General features: G+C 39.9%; 1 protein-coding gene across 16 annotated transcripts in view; it reads right to left on the reverse strand.

Moving 5' to 3' along the window:
• LOC126378323 (bromodomain adjacent to zinc finger domain protein 2B-like) overlaps positions 1–15,072 on the reverse strand; it is a 107,850-nt gene extending 92,778 nt beyond the window's left edge. For 15 of the 16 annotated variants that reach the window (XM_050026525.1, XM_050026533.1, XM_050026527.1 and 12 more), the window contains exon 1: positions 14,869–15,072. The gene's annotated coding sequence lies outside the window, so the exon portion shown is untranslated. The other variant, XM_050026523.1, reaches the window with a different exon arrangement.
• Between the last annotated feature and the right edge of the window lie 8,211 nt (positions 15,073–23,283).

Genomic DNA, 23,283 nt, shown 5'->3' on the forward strand with positions numbered 1-23,283 from the left:
CAATCCCGAAGCATAATATGACGAGATCCGATTCTAGATTGACGGGATTGGGCGAATCTCCTTGAGTTATACTTTTTGTTTTGATTATGCTGATTTCCAAAGAAAACTTAAATATTTAGTTAGTACAATATAATACAAAACTCTTTATTGCACTTAAAACATGGTAATAATATAATAATTAGTAATATTGAAGAATAAAGGTTTTTGTTTTCTTTCAAAAAATATCTTGTTTTAATAAACCTCACTATCAAACAAGCAGTTTTCATCGTTTTCAGCCATCTTAACCATCATGAGGAAACCCACATTCCCGAGAAATGCATTTTCGGAGGTATGTGACCTAACTTGTATAGGGCTGCTTTTCCTTCGCGGGTTGGAAGGTCAGACAGGCAGTCGCTTCTGTAAAAAACCGGACCTGTCAAATCTTCAGGTTAGGTAAGCGGACCCTGTGAGTAACGGGATAACGCTAGGGTGAGGACTAAAGTACAGTACATAACGCTGCAGTCTCCACAGAGCGAGGAATCATCCAATCAATTTGTGTAGAGCTGGCAAGCGGCCAGGTGTGCTGGTTGAAAGCTCCGAGCGACAAAACTATCGCCATATCCACTGTGTTACGTAGATTTTTGGACATAGTGATTTCCATACTCTAAACTGTATGTATCGGGCGGAAAGCTAGTAAGTATGTTAATATTTTTACCGACTTCAAAAAAAGGAGATTGCGTTAATTGCGGAGATTAAGTTACTTATCTTTCTCACAAAAAATACTTTGTGGTCCCTAGTTTGGTTAGGACATTACAGGCTGATCACCTGATTGTCCGAAAGTAAGTAGTTTGGTAAGGCACGTTAAGCCGCTGGTCCCGGTTCCTACTTACTGATGTAAGCGTGGCCAATCATTGGTCAGCAAAAATGTAGTATCGATCGCCATCGACTCGCAAAGAAGAAGTTAGTAGTCGTAACATGAGCCATGTCAGGGGCCTTTGGCGGCTCAATAGTAACTCTGACACCAAGGTTGATGGGGTTGGTAATCCACCTCACAAACATGATAGAAGAAGACTGCATGTATGAAGACTTTAATGAGAGTGGAAGAAGCGAAAGTGCTGTGTCAGGATCGTACTAAGTGGAATTCTGTGGTCTCTGCCTACCCCAATGGGAAATAGGCGTGATCTTATGTATGTATGATTTCATTACTGTAGTTACTGTGGTCCAGTGGTAAACCGGCTTGCTTCTCAAACGGGGAGCGCCGGTTCAAACCCCGGTAACGGACTTGCACCAATGAGTTATTAATTTATCTCAAGTGCAGTTTTCACTAACACAGTTGACTCTACCATCATAGACGGCGATACGGCTCACCTATCACGTTGGTCTAACAGAAAGCTCGGTGAAGTGTGGGTACTTAGTTCATCTTGCGATGGATGTACCACTCTGACTATACCATTGGGATAGTCAGCAGAGTCGGGAAGTTACGTTCATCATCTCATCTTTTGGGGCACAGCTGAAAATCAGCGTTGTGGCAATCCCTCAATGTCGGAGTGTCACAACATATTGCTGAGCTGACGTCCCTTTTTAGAAATAAGTTTGTAATTACTATGTTCACTCCTTCTGTGTACCAATACCTACTTATATCTAAAATAAATGATTTCTATTCTATTCTATCTCAGGCCTTTACATCTTTATCAGATGATTCAAACAGCGTTTCTGTGGCAGCTTTTAAAATGGCTGCAAAGTCCGATGCGAGAGCGACAGTAGCGTCCGCATGACTGGCATTGTAGTTGAGGGCTATTAGATGGTACAGGTGGTAAATTGGCCCTCTCACTTCTGTGTCGCCTCTCGCGCTTGTCGGCTAGAATCTGGAACCAGGTTTTATCGTGTGCTTTGCAACCATCGGCCAAAGACGTCCTCCACTTATTCCGGTCACTGGCCAGGTCCTCCCATTTATCGGGGCTGATCTCAAAAGCAAGCATGACACGCTTTGTGCAGTCTGGTTATGTTATATCATCACTAATTTAGGAGCCACGCTCTTGTCGGTGTAGCATTCTCCATTCTTGTCTATCAAAGACCAATTCCTTCACTTCCTTATAAGACACGACGTTCGCCTTCTCTTTAATCTGTTCCATGTAAGCTCTTCTTGGTCTTCCCCTTCCTCTCTTTCCTTGTAGCTTACCTTCTATGTTGCTTTTAATAAATTCGTCGTGTCTTATTAAGTGTCCAATCATACACATAATTATGCTATATTACTACTTACTACACTTATACTTATGTCATATACTTGTTTAAAATACATTCTAGGAACAGCTAACTCCTGGATGAAGGTTATTTGATTCGCTGCAGTATTTTATACGATATTGAGGCGTATTCTGACCTAAATACTGAATGCAGGTCACAGCCTTGCACGTTAAATCCAGTACCTGGTCCAAATTACCAGGGACATACGAGTATTTTTTATACGATAACAGGTTATAACAGTCTTTTTGTTAATATACAGGCTTGAATCAGCTGATTGACTGAAAAAAATAAGTTGATTCCGTGCTTCGGAGGGCACGTTAAGCTAGTAGCCGTAAAAATACATTCACAGCAGCGTGGTGGAGTACGCTCCATACGCCCTCCGGTTGATTGAGGGGAGGCCTGTGCCCAGCAGTGGGACATACGTGTATAGGCTAGTTATGTTATGTTCATAGGGTGTTAGTGACATCGTAACGAAAACTTTGACGGAAGATTCAGACCAGACATTATTAGACATTATTATAAAGTTAGTGATTATTTAGACGATATGAATGCATGGGATTAACTGTCTGAGAACTGACATTAGGCAGCTAAATTACTCAATTGTATATTTTTTTTTTTTAAAGAACACTAGGGCGCTGTGCCGATGTTTTTCTTGTAGCTTCTTTTCCCCGGCTATAGGTACAGGTTGTGAGAAGCTGCACAGTAGTTTTAGGCGGATGAGACGTTCGTTAAAAATTGACGATTCAAAGTGTAACTATGTTACCTACTGAATAAAGATATTTTTGAATTTGACCATGATTAAAAACTAACATCACACCATTATCCCCGATGGGGTAGGCAGTGGTGTATAGCACTCACCCACTCCTTGCCAGGCAACTAGCAGCCATTTTTAAAACAGTCATAAAGAATATTACTACTTATAGAACGGGTCTAATCTGGAGGTCCCGGTTCGAATCCCGGTGTAGGCTTATTACAAAATTCACTTTATGGTCCCTAGTCTGATTAGGACACTGCAGGCAGCTCACCCGCTCGTCTGAAAATTAGATTATCCGTGCTTCGGAGGACACGTGTAGTCAGTTTACTTAAGTATGTAGCCGTTAAGTATATAGCTGGGGCCTTTCTGTCTGTCATTGACCTTATAACCACATGAAAAAAGAAACATAATCCTCGTTTTTACGTCGCCGATCAGGTAAAAATGACAAGCTATCTTTCGAACTTATGTTCGTGAAAGTGCCTGAATCGGACAAAAACAGCATTTTTTCTTGAATTGTGGTGTGGAACCAGTCTTCACGGAAACCGCAGGCCTGAGTGACCTTTCAGCTTAGCAGTATCCACCGCCAGTGGTGGTACTCCCCCACTCCCCACCAGCTCCAATACAGTCATGAGCAATTTAATGTACCCACTTTAGGACTCTGTCGCACTAACATATTTGACAATTAGTGAGACTTACAGTGCAATTTGTTTTCGCGCGAATGAAGAAAAATAATATGTTTTTTCAATTACATAAAGCTTATTCAAGAAAATAAAATGTTTTAAGAGGTATAAAATAAGCGTTCATATTTTTTTAAATAATTATCCAAAAACTGTCGAGTAGGCAATTCTCATCAAAAAATCGAAACACCGTTATAACGTACGTAAGTACTATTCTCTTTGGTTTAAACGAAGTTTATGTATCGTAAAAACTGTTCCAAATTCAAAATTTGAATTAAGTTGTAGTCGTGTTTTGTTGAACAAATGAGATTCTTTTTACGAAACGGAAACTTTCCATTTGAATTTGACGTAAGTATGGAAATACTATCAGTGTGACATCATCAATAAAAGCGGTTCACCGTTGTACTTGTCGTTACTTAATTCGTAATTCAAATTCGAAAAATAAGTCATAGAGAAAAGTGACATTGATTTTTTTATCATCTTAGACTGGCTTCTATTTCTAGATTATTATTAGCATTTTATAATAGTGTAATTTCCAACTAGTCAAATCAGTCACGTCATTTTTTTTTTGACGTGACTTATTGTAGATTTGTCGCAGATGGCATTCATTAACTACTTGGCCGGACAAATAGGGAGCGCTGAAGGCTCTCACCCGGTACAACGTTTAAGACAACAGGCCTGAGGGTGCCCAGTTGGGCGCGAAGTTACTAAACGTCAAAACACGAAATTACTATGGAATTTGTACGAAAAAGCAACCTGTGACGTCATAGAAAAACGTGACAAAATGTCGCAGTTATTATTGCATTTTTCTTTATTAATTAATAAATAATTGGCTGGCTTCACTAAACGAAGTAAGTATAATATAAATAGAAAAAAGGATACTTTTTGTCACCTTTCGATCTGCCTTTTTTTTATTAATCAGAATTTCATAATTTATCTTTGACTTAGGTAACTACCCGATTTGTCTTTGACCCAGTCAAATACTGTTTAATATGCTTTTAGCTTGAGTTTATGTATGTATAAACTTTTAAAAGTGCAAAACTGTAATCCGAATGTCACGTCGTGTTCTAATAATACCAAACGAAGCATATGCTCTGTTGACATTAATTTAAACTGTTACTTGACTTGTATCGATAAAGAGGTATTTTTTATCGCTCTTTATACCTGGCCACTTGGGCAACCTTCGCGTCACCTTGCGGGTCGGTAGTCTGCATTATTTATTTATTATCTGTTATAGTTGCAATCGTGTTTGTCTAAGGCTCTATGCACATGGCGTGTATTAACCGAGTGCACATTTGAGTTTATCGTGAATTGACAATTCGCCGTAGCATGGAACCCGCATAACGCGTTCGCGTACTCGATAAATAAACCTATTGTGGTAAATATACCCTCCCCCTCTTCCTCCTCACCCCTCCGGTTGATTGAGGGGAGGCCTGTGCCCAGCAGTGAGACGTATATAGGCTGTTTATGTTATGTTAAATATAAATATATTGAGTCGCGTACTATTTATAGGTCCGCCATTCCTAAAGTGGGTTCCGTAGAAAGAACCCTGGGAGGGTTCTGTAAAATTTCATTCTTTGCATTAAAAGTTTAATGAAGAATAAAGTGTAATTGTTCTAATTAAAAGCTTTTGTTCAAATTTAAGTTTAAGGCTATAATTTGTTATCATTTCACGTCATCATCATTGGCCTTACACGTCTGTTTCAGACGATTTATGACGTCATTGCCTCGAATGCATTTTGCATTGCATTTTATATGGGACTCCAAAAAACCGCAGGGAAACGAGGGACATTCCAGGCTTCGTTCCCCAAAATTGATATAGATGGCGCTGTCTTAAAATTAGTAATAAGAGTCGATATTACTATTTATTGGCCCCGATTCCTGCAGACACCTCCTAATTTTATTTTAAGTTATACCTGTCATTTTCTTATCCGCCGAAAAGGAAAGGGACGGATGATTGACACCTCTTAATTTTAGGAAGAATGAGTAAATTAATGAATAACCCGGGCGAATCAAAAAGGTATCTCGCTGGTATGCAAACCGTTTGACGTGTGCCGTCACCATAATTCTGTCGGGTTATTGGCCGATGTAAAATTTTTAGACGGTTGTTTTTTGCTGCTTATAATTGACGTGTATTCCATAAATTTAATGCCTGTCGATTACCCGTCTTTTCTTTTTCAACGGATAAGAAAATGACAGGTATAACTTGAAATAAAATTAGATGGCGTCTGCAGGAATTAGCACCATTAGTTGATTTATTCCCATTAAACGGCCTTTCTAAGTAAAGTAGCATTAGTCGTAAGTGGGACAAGGCTGCCGCTTGGTCGCATCGTTGCCTTATGATTGACGTGTCGATTTGCTTTTACATACATACATACACTCACGCCCGCACATTCTATCTAACATAACACAAACTGCCTATATACGTCCCACTGCTGGGCACAGGCCTCCCCTCAATCAACCGGAGGGGGTATGGAGCATACTCCACCACGCTGCTCCACTGCGGGTTGGTGGAGGTGTTTTTACGGCTAATAGCCGGGACCAACGGCTTAACGTGCCCTCCGAAGCACGGAATCTCTACCTATATGAGCCGAATATTCGGTAACAGAATACCACAACTTGATGGGTTTTTTTAAAGGCGGGAAAAACGCACCCGTTCGAAATGAAGAAATTAAAAGTAAAAACAAAAGATATTCACTGCTTTCTTCTTATCGTGTGGGTTGTGAGGTGGAATACCAACCTCATCAACCCTGGTGTCAGGGTTATTATTGAGCCACCAAAGGCCGTATAACGACTAACTTATATCAGTAAGCAGTAACCGGGATCGACGGCTTAACGTGCCTTCCGAATCACCGATCACCTTACTTTCGGACAATCGGGTGATCAGCCTGCAATGTCCTAACCAAACTAGGGATCACGAAGTGATTTCCGTGATATGTCCATTTACAATCGATTCGGGACGGGTTTAAGCCTGTGCCGGATTCGAACCTGCGACCTAAAAGCGAGAGGCAAGCGTTCTACCAACTGGGCTACCACGTCCAGCCTTTCCAGCCTTGAATATTCAAAACAAGTATTATTTTCCTGAGAAGTAACCGAAGTATATGACGTCATTGGCCTTTGGAACGTAATCGTATAATTATAATCAACTCACATTAGTATGTAATAGACAACCGAGGACAGATTGTGACGTCATCCTGGGAAATCATGGTCAATCGCCCATTACACCACTCTGCTCTTCATCGTGTGGTTGTTAGGTGGATTACCAACCCCATCAACCCTGTTGTTAGGGTTATCATTGAGCCGCAGGTTATAATGCACAAGACGACCTTTTAATATACTGTTGCGGAGCTCTGTGCGTCGTAAAGCGGACGAGTGGAGTGCATAGTTGTAGTATGAACTATTTGCTCATACTTGTTGAGGAGCTCCGTGGCGCAGCGGTAAACGCGCTCGGTCTGCGATTGTTGAAGTTAAGCAACTTTCGTAAAGGCCGGTCTTAGGATGGGTGACCACAAAAAAAAAAGTTTTCATCTCGAGCTCCTCCGTGCTTCGGAAGGCACGTTAAGCCGTTGGTCCCGGCTGCATTAGCAGTCGTTAATAACCACCAATCCGCACTGGACCCGCGTGATGATTTAAGGCCCGTTCTCCCTATCCATCCATAGGGAAGGCCGGTGCCCCAGTAGTGGGGACGTTAATGGGCTGATGATGATGATGCTCATACTTGCATGGCGCGCGTTTCGCGCTCACTTGGCCCTTCCAACCTCTTTCTTCAATTCCGTGGTATTTTCAATCAACTCGCAAAACTCCAAAAGACCAATAAACAAATGATCGGTCATTGTCAAAAAAACAGCCGGTTCGACAAGATAATATATCTCGGCCATAACTCGGTGATTCAGCGTTTAAAGGCTACCCGACGTATTTACGATGGACATGAATTATTGCTGTGGGTGAGAGGGCACTTTTTAACTTGGCCGCGTAAACCAGGTCGGCGAGCGGTTGAAGCCAATGCCAGAAAGAAAAAACGATGACCTATGAGTGCAACGCGACAGATTTAAGATGTTCCAATGTAGCCGCTTTCTGGATTCTGCGCGATCAAGTGTCGCTGGCTTCACTAAACGAAGTAAGTATAAGTGTCTACCTGATTTTTTCGCGAAAGTAACTTCTTTTTAAACTGACTTACATTGTCCAGCAGTGGGACGTATATACTATAGGCTGTTTATGTACAGTCATGACATGAGCAATATAATGTACCCACTTTAGGACTCTGTCGCACTAACATATTTGACATTTAGTGAGACTTACAGTTCAATTTGTCAAAAACGTTAGTGTGTGACATGGTACCAAAGTGTATACATATTATTGCTCGTGACCGTATGACTTACATTGCATTCAACTACTTTGCTGGAGGTGTGAAGTAACTTATACTGATTTATTTATTTATTTATGGATCACTTACAGCTGTGTACATTATAACATTTAGTTAGGCATTAATTAAACAAAGTAAAACAGTACTTATGTGTAAGCCAATTACAAGTGAACACAACATTCATCATAAACAACATCTAGTCTGTTGACACTATTAACTTACAGGTGTTTACTGTTACCGTGTTTAGTGGTAAGAGCATTGGTCTCTCGAAGAGGCCCCAGGTTCGATACCCAAGGAGGACATACAGAAAAATTGCATTATAGATTAATCACCCGATTGTCCGAAAATAAGGTCCGTGCTTCGAAGGGGACATTAAACAATCGGTCCTGACTACAAATTTACTTAAGTATTTAGTAAATATTTAAGTTAAGTAAAGAGTAAGTATTTAGTTTATATTATTTTTACTTTTATATTGCACTGTCTATCCCGCTAAGCTTTTATTAAATTCATTTCCTATACCTAAAGGTTGCCTGGGAGAGATTGCTACCTTAGCAATAAGGCCGCCTGTTGTACTGTCTAACTGTTTATTTTTTAATATTTAAGTGCAATAAAGAGTTTTTGTATTGTATTAGTTATTAAATGAACAGTGTCAGGGTCTTGGGCGGCTCAATACTAACCCTGACATCAAGGCGATGAAGTCGGTCATTGACCTCACAACGCACACAAGAGAAGGAAAATACTAAGTAATCAAGAAGGAACAATTTAGTTTGGTCACATTGGCTGGCGTTTTCTCTCATTTGGCGCGTTTACGTAAGATTCTACAGTTCGTCGTGACTTGTGTATGACATAGCCACCCATAGTACCACATCTAGCCGTTTAGCCGCGCCCGCTGCAATTATTAACTTGTACATGCTCTGCTCTACGTCCGCCATTGTGAATTTGAACGTTTTGAAATTTCGAACGTTTATTCTTTTTTATATGCGTTCCGTTTTAAATTGCATGCTAACTTTTTATGATTTTGTTAGCGTACTTTTTGCATGTGTTCTCTTTGTCAAAAGGATAATACTATGTGTTTATTTATACTGCGTTATTATTTAACTCGATTAATTTAAATTTTTAAAATGTTATTTGTAGAGGAAATAAATATATTACTTACTTACTTAACAGCTGTCACATGAATATACTTTCGTCTCTTTCGCACAGGGCTGTTATCTGACAACCATGCTGTCAAATTAAATGACATAAATCTTTTTTTTTTTTAATTTTTTGGCCTGGTTACATAGACCTTTGGGCCAAATGACATAAATCATAAAAATAGCCTATTTACGCTAGTAGCCGAGCCATTTGCTGGTTTTAATAGCCCGAAGGCCTATTGATTTCACTTAACGTCTATTGCAATACCGTTGATCCACGGAATTTCTCGAAATGAAAGTTAAGTAAACGGTCAGTTCTTCTTTGGTCTGCACTATGAGGTCAATGACCTACCTCATCAACCGTCGTATAATACTATGCTATATTAGCTTGTTATGTAGCCGTGAAAAAAATGATTTAATTGGGCGTAGCTCATGGCTCCTCATCTATCGCCTGCCATAATATGGCCATGTTCTTCTTCTATCGTGTGGGTTGTGAGGTGGATTACCAACCTTATCAACCCTGGTGTCCGGGTTATTATTGAGCCGCCAAAGTTCCTAGCCATGGCTCATGTAACGACTACCTACAAGCCGGGCCTGTCTACTCAACGTGCCCTCTGAAGAACGGAATAGTCTCAGTTTCCGGACAATCACGTGAGTTTAGCCCGCAATGTCCTGAATAATCCAGGAACTGTCTCACGAAGCGATTTTTTGTTGGACGTGTCGTCATCGGGAATCGAATCTAGGACCTTGGGATCGTGAGCCCAACGCTCAACTGGTCAATGGAGGCTCACTCATCCAATGAATAAGCGCTCCCGATTTGCTCAACTTTATTTATAGCCATTTATTAAAAAAATATATTTGATTTGAATTTAGAATGTTTGTTTTCCCGCCTGATACGGAGACAAACGGCCGTTCGTTTCATTGTTTATTCGATTGTTTAATGAATTTTATGTTTTGTTTTGTTTAAATGACGCAACATTCTTATCTAACAAGTTATCTGACTACGTAATGCGGGCTTAATGAAATAGGCGTTGTATGAATGAAAGATAAATCGGTGAACATAGTGTTTCATCATCGTGTGACATCTTGTCTATAGGCTTACCGGTTGATTTTCATCTTTACTAACATATATTTTGCATCTTTTTAGTGTTCCGTACCCAATCGTAAGGGTAAAAACTGGGACCCTATTACTAAGACTTCCGTGTGTCTGTCTGTCACCAGGGTGTAGGACACCAATTAGTTTTATATATGCCTCTGCCATACGTAAACAGCCTATATACGTCCCACAGCTGGGCACAGGCCTCCCCTCAATCAACCGGAGGGGATATGGAGCATACTCCACCACGCTGCTCCAATGCGGGTTGGTGAAGGTGTTTTTACGGCTAATAGCCGGGACCAACAGCTTAACGTGCCCTCCGAAGCACGGAATCATCTTACTTTTTCAGATAATCAGGTGATTCAAGTCTGAAAAGTCCTTACCAAACAAAGGACAGTCTCAGCCTCTGCCATTACATTATATTTTTGAATAATTACCTACCCGAGCAATGAGAAAATTGATAATTAACACGTTAAAAGTATACAACGCCATCTATTTTCCTTTTTGGGAAGTTTTGGGAACGGCCGGGAAAGTACCTTATTGTAAGGTTCACGAAACAGCCCCCTGGTGGGTTAAAATGGCCACATCGAAGCAATTCATCTAAGAAAGCAATATTGCTATTTGACAGTTGTTTGCATTGTGCACTTACTTTTATATGCGCAAATGTGAAATTGCAATATTGCTTTCTTATATGAATTGCTTCGATGTACCCTTTTTGACCCCCCAGATAGTTTTAGACGCCTATCTTTTACCATTGCAGTATTACGAATACTTTGAATGCTTACATGTTTAACTATTACCGGTTATACCACTCCTGCGCTGGTACAACAATAGGTTTACTTGAGAACGGTCATTTTACACCGTTAGCTCGGTTAGATCTTAACTCATCAATGTCTGTCTGGCAAGCTTTTATGGTGATTTTATGCTGAGTCTTCCTTTTAACTACTTCCTATCCAGGCTACGTTCCTCAAAATACAGATGGCGCTGTTCAGTGTTGCCTACTTTTAACCTTCTAATTTCATGGGTAACATTTAAATTTGTCAGAGAATAAAAAAAAGCTTATTATAAGATTAATGATTACCTAAATGATAAAAATGTCTGGTATTGAAAGTGTTCCTCTAGTTATTAAATAACTTGTAATGTACCCTCATTGATTTAAAACATGTGTTGCTGTTGCAGTTTCTTGTCATTTCTCCTCAGCCATAACAGCTTGCGAAATGACGTAAATTCAAAAATGTTACATTGACCTTCAACAAGTTTATCCATGATAATTACGTTGAATAAATGATTCCGACCGACAGAGGGATTGCGTCCTCTAACATGATGGACTAATGTTATGGGCGACAGGCTGATCCCTTATCACCATAAGGTTCATCATATCCAGCTTAGGACTTCGTATCAACAGTGGCTGCAAGTTGTCTTTGATTACTAGTCGAATAAACCAAATATACTTTATTGCACAGAACTAAAAATTCAACAATCAGACAAAACACATGAATACAGTACAATTTGGGGCAATCAAACTAGGGTCCACAAAGTAATTTTTGTGATATGTCCCCACCGGGAATCGAACCCGGGGCCTCCGGATCGTGAGCCCAGCGCTCAACCACTGGACCACGGAGGTCGTTTCGATGGTTTCGATGAGAATTCACAAAAGCATGTCAATAAGAAAGAATTGTAACATTATGCAGGGGAGGCTTAGGACACAATGGGGTGACAAAAAAATGGCGTTGTGACGAGCAGTGACGTGCGCTTCCCGGGAATTTTCCCAAAGTGGGAATGTTCCCGTTGTAAAAACTCTTTTAATAGTAAGGACACTGGCTACTATTTGTTCTTTCTTGTACTCAGGTTTTATCTGCCTAAAGGTTAATTGATAGAGTTATTTTTACACTCCTTGCTTCTATGCTGTTCTGGGAGCAAATAAAAAACATAGAACACGTTCAGCTGCTTGTCTTCCCGGGCATGTCGTAAAAACCGACAGAGGGATTGTGTCCTCTAACATGATGGACTAATGTTATGGGCGATAGGCTGATCCCTTATCACCATAAGGTTCATCATATCCAGCTTAGGACTTCGTATCAACAGTGGCTGCAAGTTGTCTTTGATTACTAGTGGCTCTGCCCACCTCATTAGGGATTACGGGCGTGAGTTTATGTATGTATGTATGTTATTTTTACAAAAGTTTTACGCCTTTTTACAGCCAGGAACGTTCCAAAAGTGAGAACATTTCCGAAACCGGCACATCTCTAGTAACGAGACATTTGAATGGAAGGATACCTAGTGATATTTGCAAGGCTCTCTGTGATCCTCTAAGGCGCTGATGCAACAATGGAACACAAAAAAAAAAATGGCGATGCTGTTGTAGTAAGGCAACATTGGCAACGCTGTGGTCGACTGTCGGTTCAGTTCTCAAAACTCAAAAATATAATTATTTATTAGGTAGCTACACTTTGAATCGTCAGCTTTTACTAAATATATTTTATTGTCGAACGTCTCGTCCGCCTAAAACTACTGCAATTTCTATTTAAATCATCCCCCACCACCGCCACATTAGAATAATTTTATCCTGTAAATGTCTTGTAAAGTGTGCAATAAAGTGTTTTATAATTATTATCCCCTAAGGAGACGAAAAGGGGATGGAAAACATGTCGCGCGCGATAACCGAAGTCCACGCGAGCAGTCGCAGGCGGAAAGCTAGTGAACAATAATGAAACCCGCTGCAAATTACATCCACTTACACAAGTAGGCAATGGTGACACTTATTAAGTTTGACAGATCTAAAAATAGTGCCGCTCTTCTCTTACGATTAGTGCAAGAAAGAGAAGAAAATAGCTAGTTTTATTTAGATAATGACGATAAGCAATAGTGCAACAGCCTCGCCCCCTATTACACGGGACTTAAGCATAGAAGAGATGGTCATTTCATACTATACTCCTCTGCTTACCCCTTCGGCGATAGTGAAATGACATTTAAATTAAGTTTGTGTATGGCTGCACGGTTTTTCCTTTGCCCCTTTCCCATGGAGATAAACAAGACAAGTTTATAAAAAAAAATGTCCGCCAGAATCGGAACCAATAAATAGGGTAAGTAGGAGGCTGCATGGCTGTGTTTCATTGCCTTCATATTTGAGAAAACGAAAATATTACTACTATAAGTAGGTATGTTGTTCAAAAATGTAGGTAGGTAGGTAGCTATAGATACGATTTTATGTTTACCATTCGTAATTCCTGCCTGTCGATATCCGTTTTGAGCAATAAACTAAATAAATAAAGATGCTTAAAGTATGGCATGCCTGTTGCTAAAATCGATGTGTGAGGTGCCCCGATCTAAAAATAAATTCAAAACTAACGGGATGTTCAAACAAGGACGCATTTGTGTGACTCGACGTTTATACACGTGCCATTAAAGCCATAATGACATCTTTTGTGCCTCAACATAAGTGCCAATTATGAAGAAGCACTTATTTGCCATAAAAAGTACTGCAAATTCTCGGAAAGTGCCCGTTTTAATATGTTTGTAAAGGAGAAAAGAGAACTATAAAAATAAGTAGGTTTAAATAGATGATTTATTTAATAGCGAAAGTGGTTAGGTTATTTGCAATGAAACAAAAAGGACTCGAAATTTGAATCGAAGTTTGGGAATTTGGAACGTCAAATTAATGATTTTTGACACAATTTATTTACGAATCCTTTATTATTAATTCTCGTTACTAAGATCACATGTGAATGTAGAGATAAATAGCAAAATAAGTTATCAATTTGTCAGGAAATGCGTTACCATAGCAATTTTTAAAAGAAATATCTTCCAAATTTGATTTCAATAGGTACCTAACTACCTATAAAGCATTGCCACGAATTGAATCAAGTCGTTTTTAATATACTAGACCTTGAAACTCGAGTTTTACCTGTATTGTAATCCTTGTACTTATTTCGAATGTTTACGATATTTTGAGCTCGTTAATTTATGTCAGGCAATCGACAATCTTACATTTTTGGACGACCAATCGGCTTAAAATTGACGCCGATTGACGTCAAAATGGTTACTGCAATTCAACTTTCTAAACCATACCTACGATCAAGTGTATCTAATTGATCAGCAAACAATTGTTCCATTTACAACACTTATGCACTGTATACAGAAATGTACATATTGAATGCTCGTAGGTAAATACATATTACGTGTACGTTAATACAGGTAATAACCGCAATCATGCAATGAACTGAAATCTTACAGCCTAATCATAATTAAGTACAAGTGGCCAGCACTTCCAAATGCATCTAAAGCAAATAAGTATAAATAAACAAATGTAAACCAAACGTACCTTATAAAATTCACACAATGCAGCGTTAACCTACTTAACTTTCGCACAGCGTTTCTGTATTACAACACGAATACGATAAAACACCTAATCCGTACACAGATTGAGAGTTTACACGTTGAAACACTCGATTAAGAATAATAACGCTGTAGGTACGCGATTGAAAACGAATCGCCGGGACGTCCAGCCGCTAATATTGATTCGTTACAAAACAACAAAAGATATAAAACGGGCAAGCGAGCTACCCCGCGCCGGCCGAATCGATCAGAATGATAATTGTCGCGCACAAAGACTAGTGACTACTCACCTAGACACCCGGAATGCACACACACTAAAACAACAACACAGCACTTTATGTCAACAATTTAACGCACAATATTGTCTTTAGCACTGTTTATGGACACTTTGGGGATGTTTTGGTGGTATTTTTGTTGATTTTTAAGGTTAATTAGTGCGAATTATAGGCGATTTGTGTAGAGACGCGCGCTATACGGCGGCCGATGCCAAGATGGCTCCGTCCGCGTATGGCGCCCCCCTCCCCCCCCGCGCGCCGCGTACGTGCAATGAAAGATAGGTAGCCGCCGCACGGGAGAGTGGAGGAACGGAGACCGGTCCGACGATTTATCTCGCGGCTTGTATTCGGACAGTAAAACCCTATTGACTCACCTATTATTTTGAAGCTCTATGAGATAGGTTGTTTTTTAAAGTTTGTTAGTTTGTCTACTGTTGTCTGGCTCGCAGGAACACGCGTAAAGCTTAGGTAAGGCCGTTCTGTATACAAAATATAATTTTGACGTATCTTTTAAAAAGCTCGACATAAGGAGAAATGAACCAATGAAAAATATTCAGTTATAACCAAATTTCTTATAATTAAGTATCTTAATAGAGTTTGCTTTTAATTTTAAAAGCTATGAAAACGTTTTCCAATCTCTACATTTTCTTTTCTTTATTCAATCCTCCACCATACATATTTCTCCCTAAAAAGACTTCCTCAAACAAATCTACACTTCACGCTTTACAAACATCAAAAACGACCTTCCACGTCATGATTTACGACCGAAAAAATCCGAGGACGTATCCCTTGGTTCCGCTTACGTGTGGACCGCACCCTGTTCTTTCCCTTCACACCGCGTTGCCTGTGCGATCCCCTCCCCCGATCCTCTACCGACCTCTTATATACTGCTCTCTTTACAACAAAAAAAAAACACCAATTTCCCAAATTCTCTGCGAGCGCGCTCTCTCGCTCGCCGCGAACCTAAGATGGCTGCCACGCTCATCAAAACGATTATGCGTCCCCGCGAAACGGCCAAAACCTATAACTTACGCGACCGACCGCTTTCAAATGCCCAATTTGACATATCATACATGTTTTAAGGCTGTTTTTTCGCGTACAATGCAACGGTACTATCCGTTCTGTCTATTTGTTGGTAATTTTAAATGTAAAGTAAGGTTTTTAAGTGTAATTTTTTAGCTAACTATCGATTGAGAGCGGTCAGTAAAGAAAAGCGAGCGAATGCTCTGGGTTAAAGTGGCGGGCATGTTTCGTCCCTCTCTACCTGAGTTTAAACGAACTGTGTATTCATACTGTATTGCGTAGAGCGGTTTAGGGTCGCTTTGCATAGGCGTTGCGCTAAATAATCACAGCAGACTGATTGACAACTTGCTTGTATGTAGATTTGGATGGTTTTTGGATTGTTTTATTGTATTTCCATAGGTACATACATACATATACTCACGCCTATTTCCCACCGGGGTAAGCAGAGACTATGGCATTCCATTTGCGTCGATTCTGACACACTTCTCACACCTAGTTACTTCTTCTTCTGACTTCTTTTTTCTTCTTTCACTTCTTGTATTTGATATCACAGTTTCTTGCAAAGTACCTAATAGATGAACAGTCATGAGCAATATAATGTACCTACTTTAGGACTCTGTCGCACTAACATATTTGACATTTAGTGAGACTTAAAGTTCAATTTGTCAAAAAGTTAATGTGACATGGTACCAAAGTGTATACATATTAGTACTCGTGACCGTACGTAAATGTTATTATTGAAAATTAAGTGAATTACTGACTAATATATTTAATTACTATTACTTGTCACATTGTTAAGAGTTGGTTCTTAGCTTCACTGCAGGGTCTGCAGGTTGGTGCAACTTGGCGGGCAGCCAACACAATTGTCACAGTTTTCAAGCCACTCGAGAAGACTTGACTAAAACTGTAATTTGTTATTGGTGCTCATTCCAGGGGCTTGTTTAATAAAACTTACAATTGTAAATTACAATGACAATTTGATGTACAATGCGGAGTGTGTGATCACGAATATTTTGCAGTTTCATATTATCTACGTAATGAAAACCAAACTGTCGTTGGAATTTACAATTGTAAGTTTTATTAAACAAGCCCCTGGAATGAGCACCAATAACAAATTACAGTTTTAGTCAAGTCTTCTCGAGTGGCTTGAAAACTGTGACAATTGTGTTGGCTGCCCGCCAAGTTGCACCAACCTGCAGACCCTGCAGTGAAGCTAAGAACCAACTCTTAACAAAATAACGGCCTCCGTGGTCCAGTGGCTGATCTTTGGCTCACGATCCGGAGGTCCCTGGTTCGAATCCTAGTGGGGACATATCACAAAAATAACTTTGTGATCCCTAGTTTGCTTAGGACATTACAGGCTGATCACCTGATTGTCTAAAAAGTAAGATGATTCGTGCTTCGGAAGGCGCGTTAACCCGTTGGTCCCGGTTACTACTTACCGATGTAAGTAAGTAGTCGTTACATGAGCCATGTCAGGGGCCTTTGGCAGCTCAATAGTAACCCTGACACCAGGGTTGACGAGGTTGTTAATTTACCTCAAAACCCACACGATAGAAGAAGACAACAGGCTAGATATATCCCAATGGGATAGTCGGTGGTCAAAGGTACATCCATCATAAGATGAACTAAGTACCCACACCTCACCGAGCCTTCTGTTAGACGACCTACTAGATGAAGATCCGTGGCATATTCGTGTACACGATCTACACCTATTTTTTTTTTTTTTTTTTTTTTTTGACGTGACTTATTGTAGATTTGCCGCAGATGGCATTAACTACTTGGCCGGACAAATGGGGAGCGCTGAAGGCTCTCACCCGGTACAACATTTAAGACAACAGGCCTGAGGGTGCCCAGTTGGGCGCGAACCTCGGCTCAGGGCGTCGTCTGAGAGGAAAAATATTTGAAAGAATTAATCGACCCTAGTGGGTCGATAGCGATAAGCGCTGAATGAGGGAAATCGTCGACCACGCCGGCGGGGTCGGTATCGGGGTCCTGAAGTGTTTGGTGTCGCGAGCTGATTGGCTGCCTCTATGGCTAGGATCTACACCGGGACATGTTAGAAAAACTAAAAAACATGTGTATAGTGGGATTAGACACTCCTGGTCCACAATACACTAAATATGGTCAATACAATCCGATGATGTATAGTAATAGGATAGGAGGAATAGACTACGTAGCAAAAAAAGACAGGAAACATCGTGTCAGTAAGCGACATGTTCCTCCCAGGGAACAAATTTTGAAGTAAATAAAATAAAATTTGATTATTTTAAGTGAGCTGTAAATATGCTACACAACATAAAATAAATGTATAGATCTTTAAGACATATTACGTTAAGTACATACCCAAGTTGGGAAATAAAATTGTATCACAGAAATGAAAAACAATAAATAACTTTCTATTCTATTCTATTCTTCCTGTTACACCAACGTGATAGGTGAGCCGCATCGCCGTCTATGATGGTAGAGTCAACTGTGTTAGTGAAAACTGCACTTAAGATAAATTAATAACTCATTGGTGTAATTCCGGTATCGGGGTTTGAACCGACGCTCCCCGTTTGAGAAGCAAGCCGGCGTACCACAGTACCACAGTGACTTGCCTTTACTCTTATGTTTATAAAAAAAATCGGTAAAAAAAAATTTTTTTTGAGGTTTTATTTTATGCGCACTGAAAACTAGAAAAAAAAATAGTTACTTATCTATCAACCTACGTAGGTGGTCCCGGTCATTACTTTTTTTTTTGACGTGACTTATTGTAGATTTGCCGCAGATGGCATTAACTACTTGGCCGGACAAAATGACGAGCGCTGAAGGCTCTCACCCGGTACAACGTTTAAGACAACAGGCCTGAGGGTGCCCAGAAGAATATTGAAAGGATTAATCGACCCTAGTGCGTCGATAGCGATAAGCGCTGAATGATGGGAAATCGTCGACTACGCCGGCGGGGTCGGTATCGGGGTTCTGAAGTGTTGTGTCGCGAGCTGATTGGCCGCCTCTATGGCTAGAGTAATCGGGTCGTCGGGATCGTATAATACGTCCTTCGGACGCCGATACTTGTCAGTACCGTCCCTAAGCGGTATGTATTCGGAAGCCGCAACTAAAGTAACAACCCGGTCATTACTATCTCTGATGGTAGTGGTCGTTATAACATGAACCATGTCAGCGGCCGAAAGGCGGTTCATGAAAGAACACCAGGGTTTGCTTGGTAGGTAAACTAAGCAGCCCACACCATCATCACCAGCCCATTCACGTCCCCACTGCTGGGGCACGGGTCTTCCCTATGGATGGATAGGGAGATCGGGCCTTAAACCACCACGTGGGCCCAGTGCTGATTGGTGGTTATTAACGACTGCTAATGCAGCCGGGACCAACGGCTTAACGTGTCTTCCGAAGCACGGAGGAGCTCGAGATGAAAACTTTTTTTTTGTGGTCAGCCATCCTATGACCGGCCTTTGCGAAAGTTGCTTAACTTCAACAATCGCAGACCGAGGCGTTTACCGCTGCGCCACCAAGCTCCTCAAGCCACACCAATAACAAGTAGGTATTTTGAACTTCTAGTTTAGAAATATTTTAGTACTAGGCAGAATAGCTTTTAAGCATATACTGATATAAAACGTGGGGCCAATTATCTATTCCTGTATTACTTTCTACTATACTAAGTTTGGATTGCATCGACTTACAGGGCACACGAGACAGGACCGCTGGTGAGCCATAGTCTGTGGCTTAACACCACACTCGCACCTCAGGTCCGATCCGTTCAGAAAACCCGAGCTCGTCCAACCTTTATTCGAAGTCTATTTAAAGATTTCCAGGTCGGCCCAGTCAGCTCATGACCTGGTGGAAGGTTCTCGGAGAGGGAGATAAATGGATTAAGGGAAACATCCGCAGAAAATGCCATTTGACATGTACTAAGTTAAGAGATTTTTTGTAATTATTTCTTTTTATTATGGTGCAATAAAGTGTATTAGTATTGTATTGTAAAATGACAGGTATAAATTAAAATAAAATTAGATGGTGTATACTAGAATCAACAGAGCTTTGGTAGCCCGGTTGGTAGAACGCTTGCCTCTCACTTTGAGATCGCAGGTTCGAATCCAGCACAGGCCTAAACCAATGATTGTCCAATTTGTTTCCGAATTAATGTTTGGATCATAAATGATTATCACGTGCTCAGCGGTGAAGGAAAACATCGTGAGGAAACCCACATTCCCGAGAAATGCATATTATTATATTAATAAATTACCTATCTAATACAAGAAAATATTAATTGTGCGTTCATTTTGGATGCTAAGACGGAAGTAACTTTGTCTATGATAACACTTTTGTATAGGAATAATTATCATAGACATTTTTATATATTTTTATTCGTGATCCGAACAAATTTAAACATAATTTATATTTGACTGGGTGAAATACAAATCGCGTAATCTGAACTCAAATGACAGGTTGGTTAGCTTCCACCAGCCGATGTAACAAGACCTTTCGTATTCTAACATCCCCACTTGGTCCGCCTGAATCTTCACAGTGGAGGGGGGCAAGGGAGGTCAAGATAACTGGCCGGTCCACCAGCGGGCATTGACCTTTATGGTTCCAGTAAGTGTAGCGATAATCACACAAGACTACTAGGCGTTTAGATTTGTGTTCGAAGGTAATCGCTCGTTGCTATAGGTTTTTTGTCTGGAAGGAATGAGGGATTCTCCACGCTACGTTCCCCAAAAGCAATATAGATGGCGTTGAACAGTACGGTCACGAGCATTAATATGTATACACTTTGGTACCATGTCACATTAACTTTTTTGACAAATTGAACTGTAAGTCTCACTAAATGTCAAATATGTTAGTGCGACAGAGTCCTAAAGTGGATACATTATTTTGCTCATGACTGTACAGTAAACATTTAAACGTAATACTAATTACCTATTTTCACATTGGCATGTATAAAAATAATTGTTGCTTGATATTTGGATCAGATAGGGTATAGAATTATGTGGCTACCTATATTGCTTCTCTTTATTTTGATCTGAATAATAATGGATGGAAGATGTGTTGTGCCTGGGTGTAATAACAAAGGTCATCATTTATACCCAGAAATAAAGATTCATGCAGTGGTTGAGCATTCATTAGGCATTCATTAGGCTTACGATCCCGAGGTCCTGGGTTCGATTCCCGGTGGGGACATATCATAGTAATCACTTTGTGGTCCCTAGTTTGGTTAGGACATTACAGGCTGATCACCTGATTGTCCGACAGTAAGATGATCCGTGCTTCGGAAGGCACGTTAAGCCGTTGGTCGCGGTTACATTATTATACGTCATTACATGTCAGCGGCCTTTGGCGGCTCAATAATAACCGTGACACCAGGATTGATGAGGTTGGTACTCCACCTCACAACCCACACGATAGAAGAAGATCGAGCTTTGACATTGGTGGATTGGTAGGACTCACCGCTGCTGAGTCGCTAAGTTTATCAAGCCTCTTGTCGAAGAAACGTACTCTAATTTAAAAAAAAAATGACTACCAATGTGATAAGCAGCTGAACGCCAGCGCAGCAAAGAGTTTACATCATAGAATAGTATAAAGAAATATCATATCAATATGATAGTAGCAATAGATGAAATGATATAAAGTTTTAGACAGACTGAGGTGAAATATATCGCTCTCTATAAATATTGATTTTACGAGGGGTGTGAGGTAGGGTTGCCACCGTCGAGTAAACGAAACAATTTTATATTATAGTTTGACCGCTCTAAAACATTACTTTTAGTAGAGTAGAGTCAATAAAACCTAGGGCTTAAAATTAAAAGGCCACAATTTAAAAAAAGCAATATTACAATTTGACATTTGCGCATATAAAAGTAAGTGCGCAATGCAAACAAATGTCAAATAGTAATAATTGTATTTTTTAGGTTAATTGCTATTAAAATAACTAGAGAAACACATTTTAATAATAAGCTTTTTTACATTAAGTAACTTTAAATTAAAATAACAGCCTCCGTGGTCTAGTGGTAAGAGCGTTAGGCTCACGATCTGGAGGTCCGGGTTCGATTCCCGATGGGGACATTGTCGAAATCACTTTGTGAGACTGTCCTTTGTTTGGTAAGGACTTTTCAGGCTTGAATCACCCGATTGTCCGAAAAAGTAAGACGATTCCGTGCTTCGGAGGGCACGTTAAGCCGTTGGTCCCGGATATTAGTCGTAAAAACACCTCCACCAACCCGCAGTGGAGCAGCGTGGTGGAGTATGCTCCATACCCTCTCCGGTTGATTGAGAGGAGGCCTGTGCCCAGCAGTGGGACGTATATAGGCTATTTATGTTTATGTATGTAACTTTAAATTGAATTGAGATAATAAATTAGCTGACAAATTCAATATATTACCTATCTGGTATTTTAAAGAAAAAACGTATACATAACCCCAAAAAAGATGAATTTAATCTACGTAGTCTAGAATTTATTAGATATGCAACTAAGAGGTGTTGCGTTCTGTAATTTATTATTGCTATAATAATGTCAAGTGACACAATAAGTATCTGCCAGATAAAAAAGAGACATTTCTACGTACATTTCGTAAAAACAAACAATATTCACACAACACAAAACGGGATAATAACCCTCTGAACCCATGGTCCGGCTTAACAAATAGATAAATAAAAGGATAAATTTAAAAAATGATAGCAAAATTACAATCGACGGCTTTATGATCACAATTCTCCCAGGCAACCTTAGGGAAGGTTAATTAGCGACCAACTATAATTTAAATGAAATTAAATATTCATGATACTTCGTTGCACAGCCCTAAATGAGAGAGTTAAATCCCAAGGGATGTCACAAAAGTGAGACCATGGAGGTGTGAGAACGAGACAGCATTACTTTTAGCATACGTTAGAAAGAGACAACTATATAATTATTACCTACAACTTTGAATGCATCGGTCTTTTTATTAACAGTTTGCAACTTAATGGATTTTTGGATGCTTTTTTATTTGTAATAGTAATTAAAGTACATACATAGTATTACGTGGGTAGTTCAAGAGGTCGCCCGGGTCAAAGATAAATTATAAAATGCTTATCTAGAAGTAGAAGCTAGTCTAAGATACTTAAAAATCTATATAGAGTGTTAGTAATAAATAACGTAACGAAAACTTTGAGGATGATTCAGACCATGATTCCGAGTGAAATTTTCCGTCGCAAAAGTATGAAAGTCAAAATAATTAAGAGAAACATTAAAATTTTAATGATTTTTCTGGCAGGAAATTCCACTCGATATCGACTCAGAATCATGGTCTGAATCATCCCCCTTAGTATTCGTTACGATGTCACTGCCACCTTGTAGAATACGGATCTTCATAAATATTCCTTTTCATCTATCAGACAGTTGTCTTTCACTCGGGGTACATGTGACTCTGCCTA

Source organism: Pectinophora gossypiella, chromosome 26 (genome assembly GCF_024362695.1).
Source record: "Pectinophora gossypiella chromosome 26, ilPecGoss1.1, whole genome shotgun sequence".
NCBI lineage: Eukaryota > Metazoa > Arthropoda > Insecta > Lepidoptera > Gelechiidae > Pectinophora > Pectinophora gossypiella.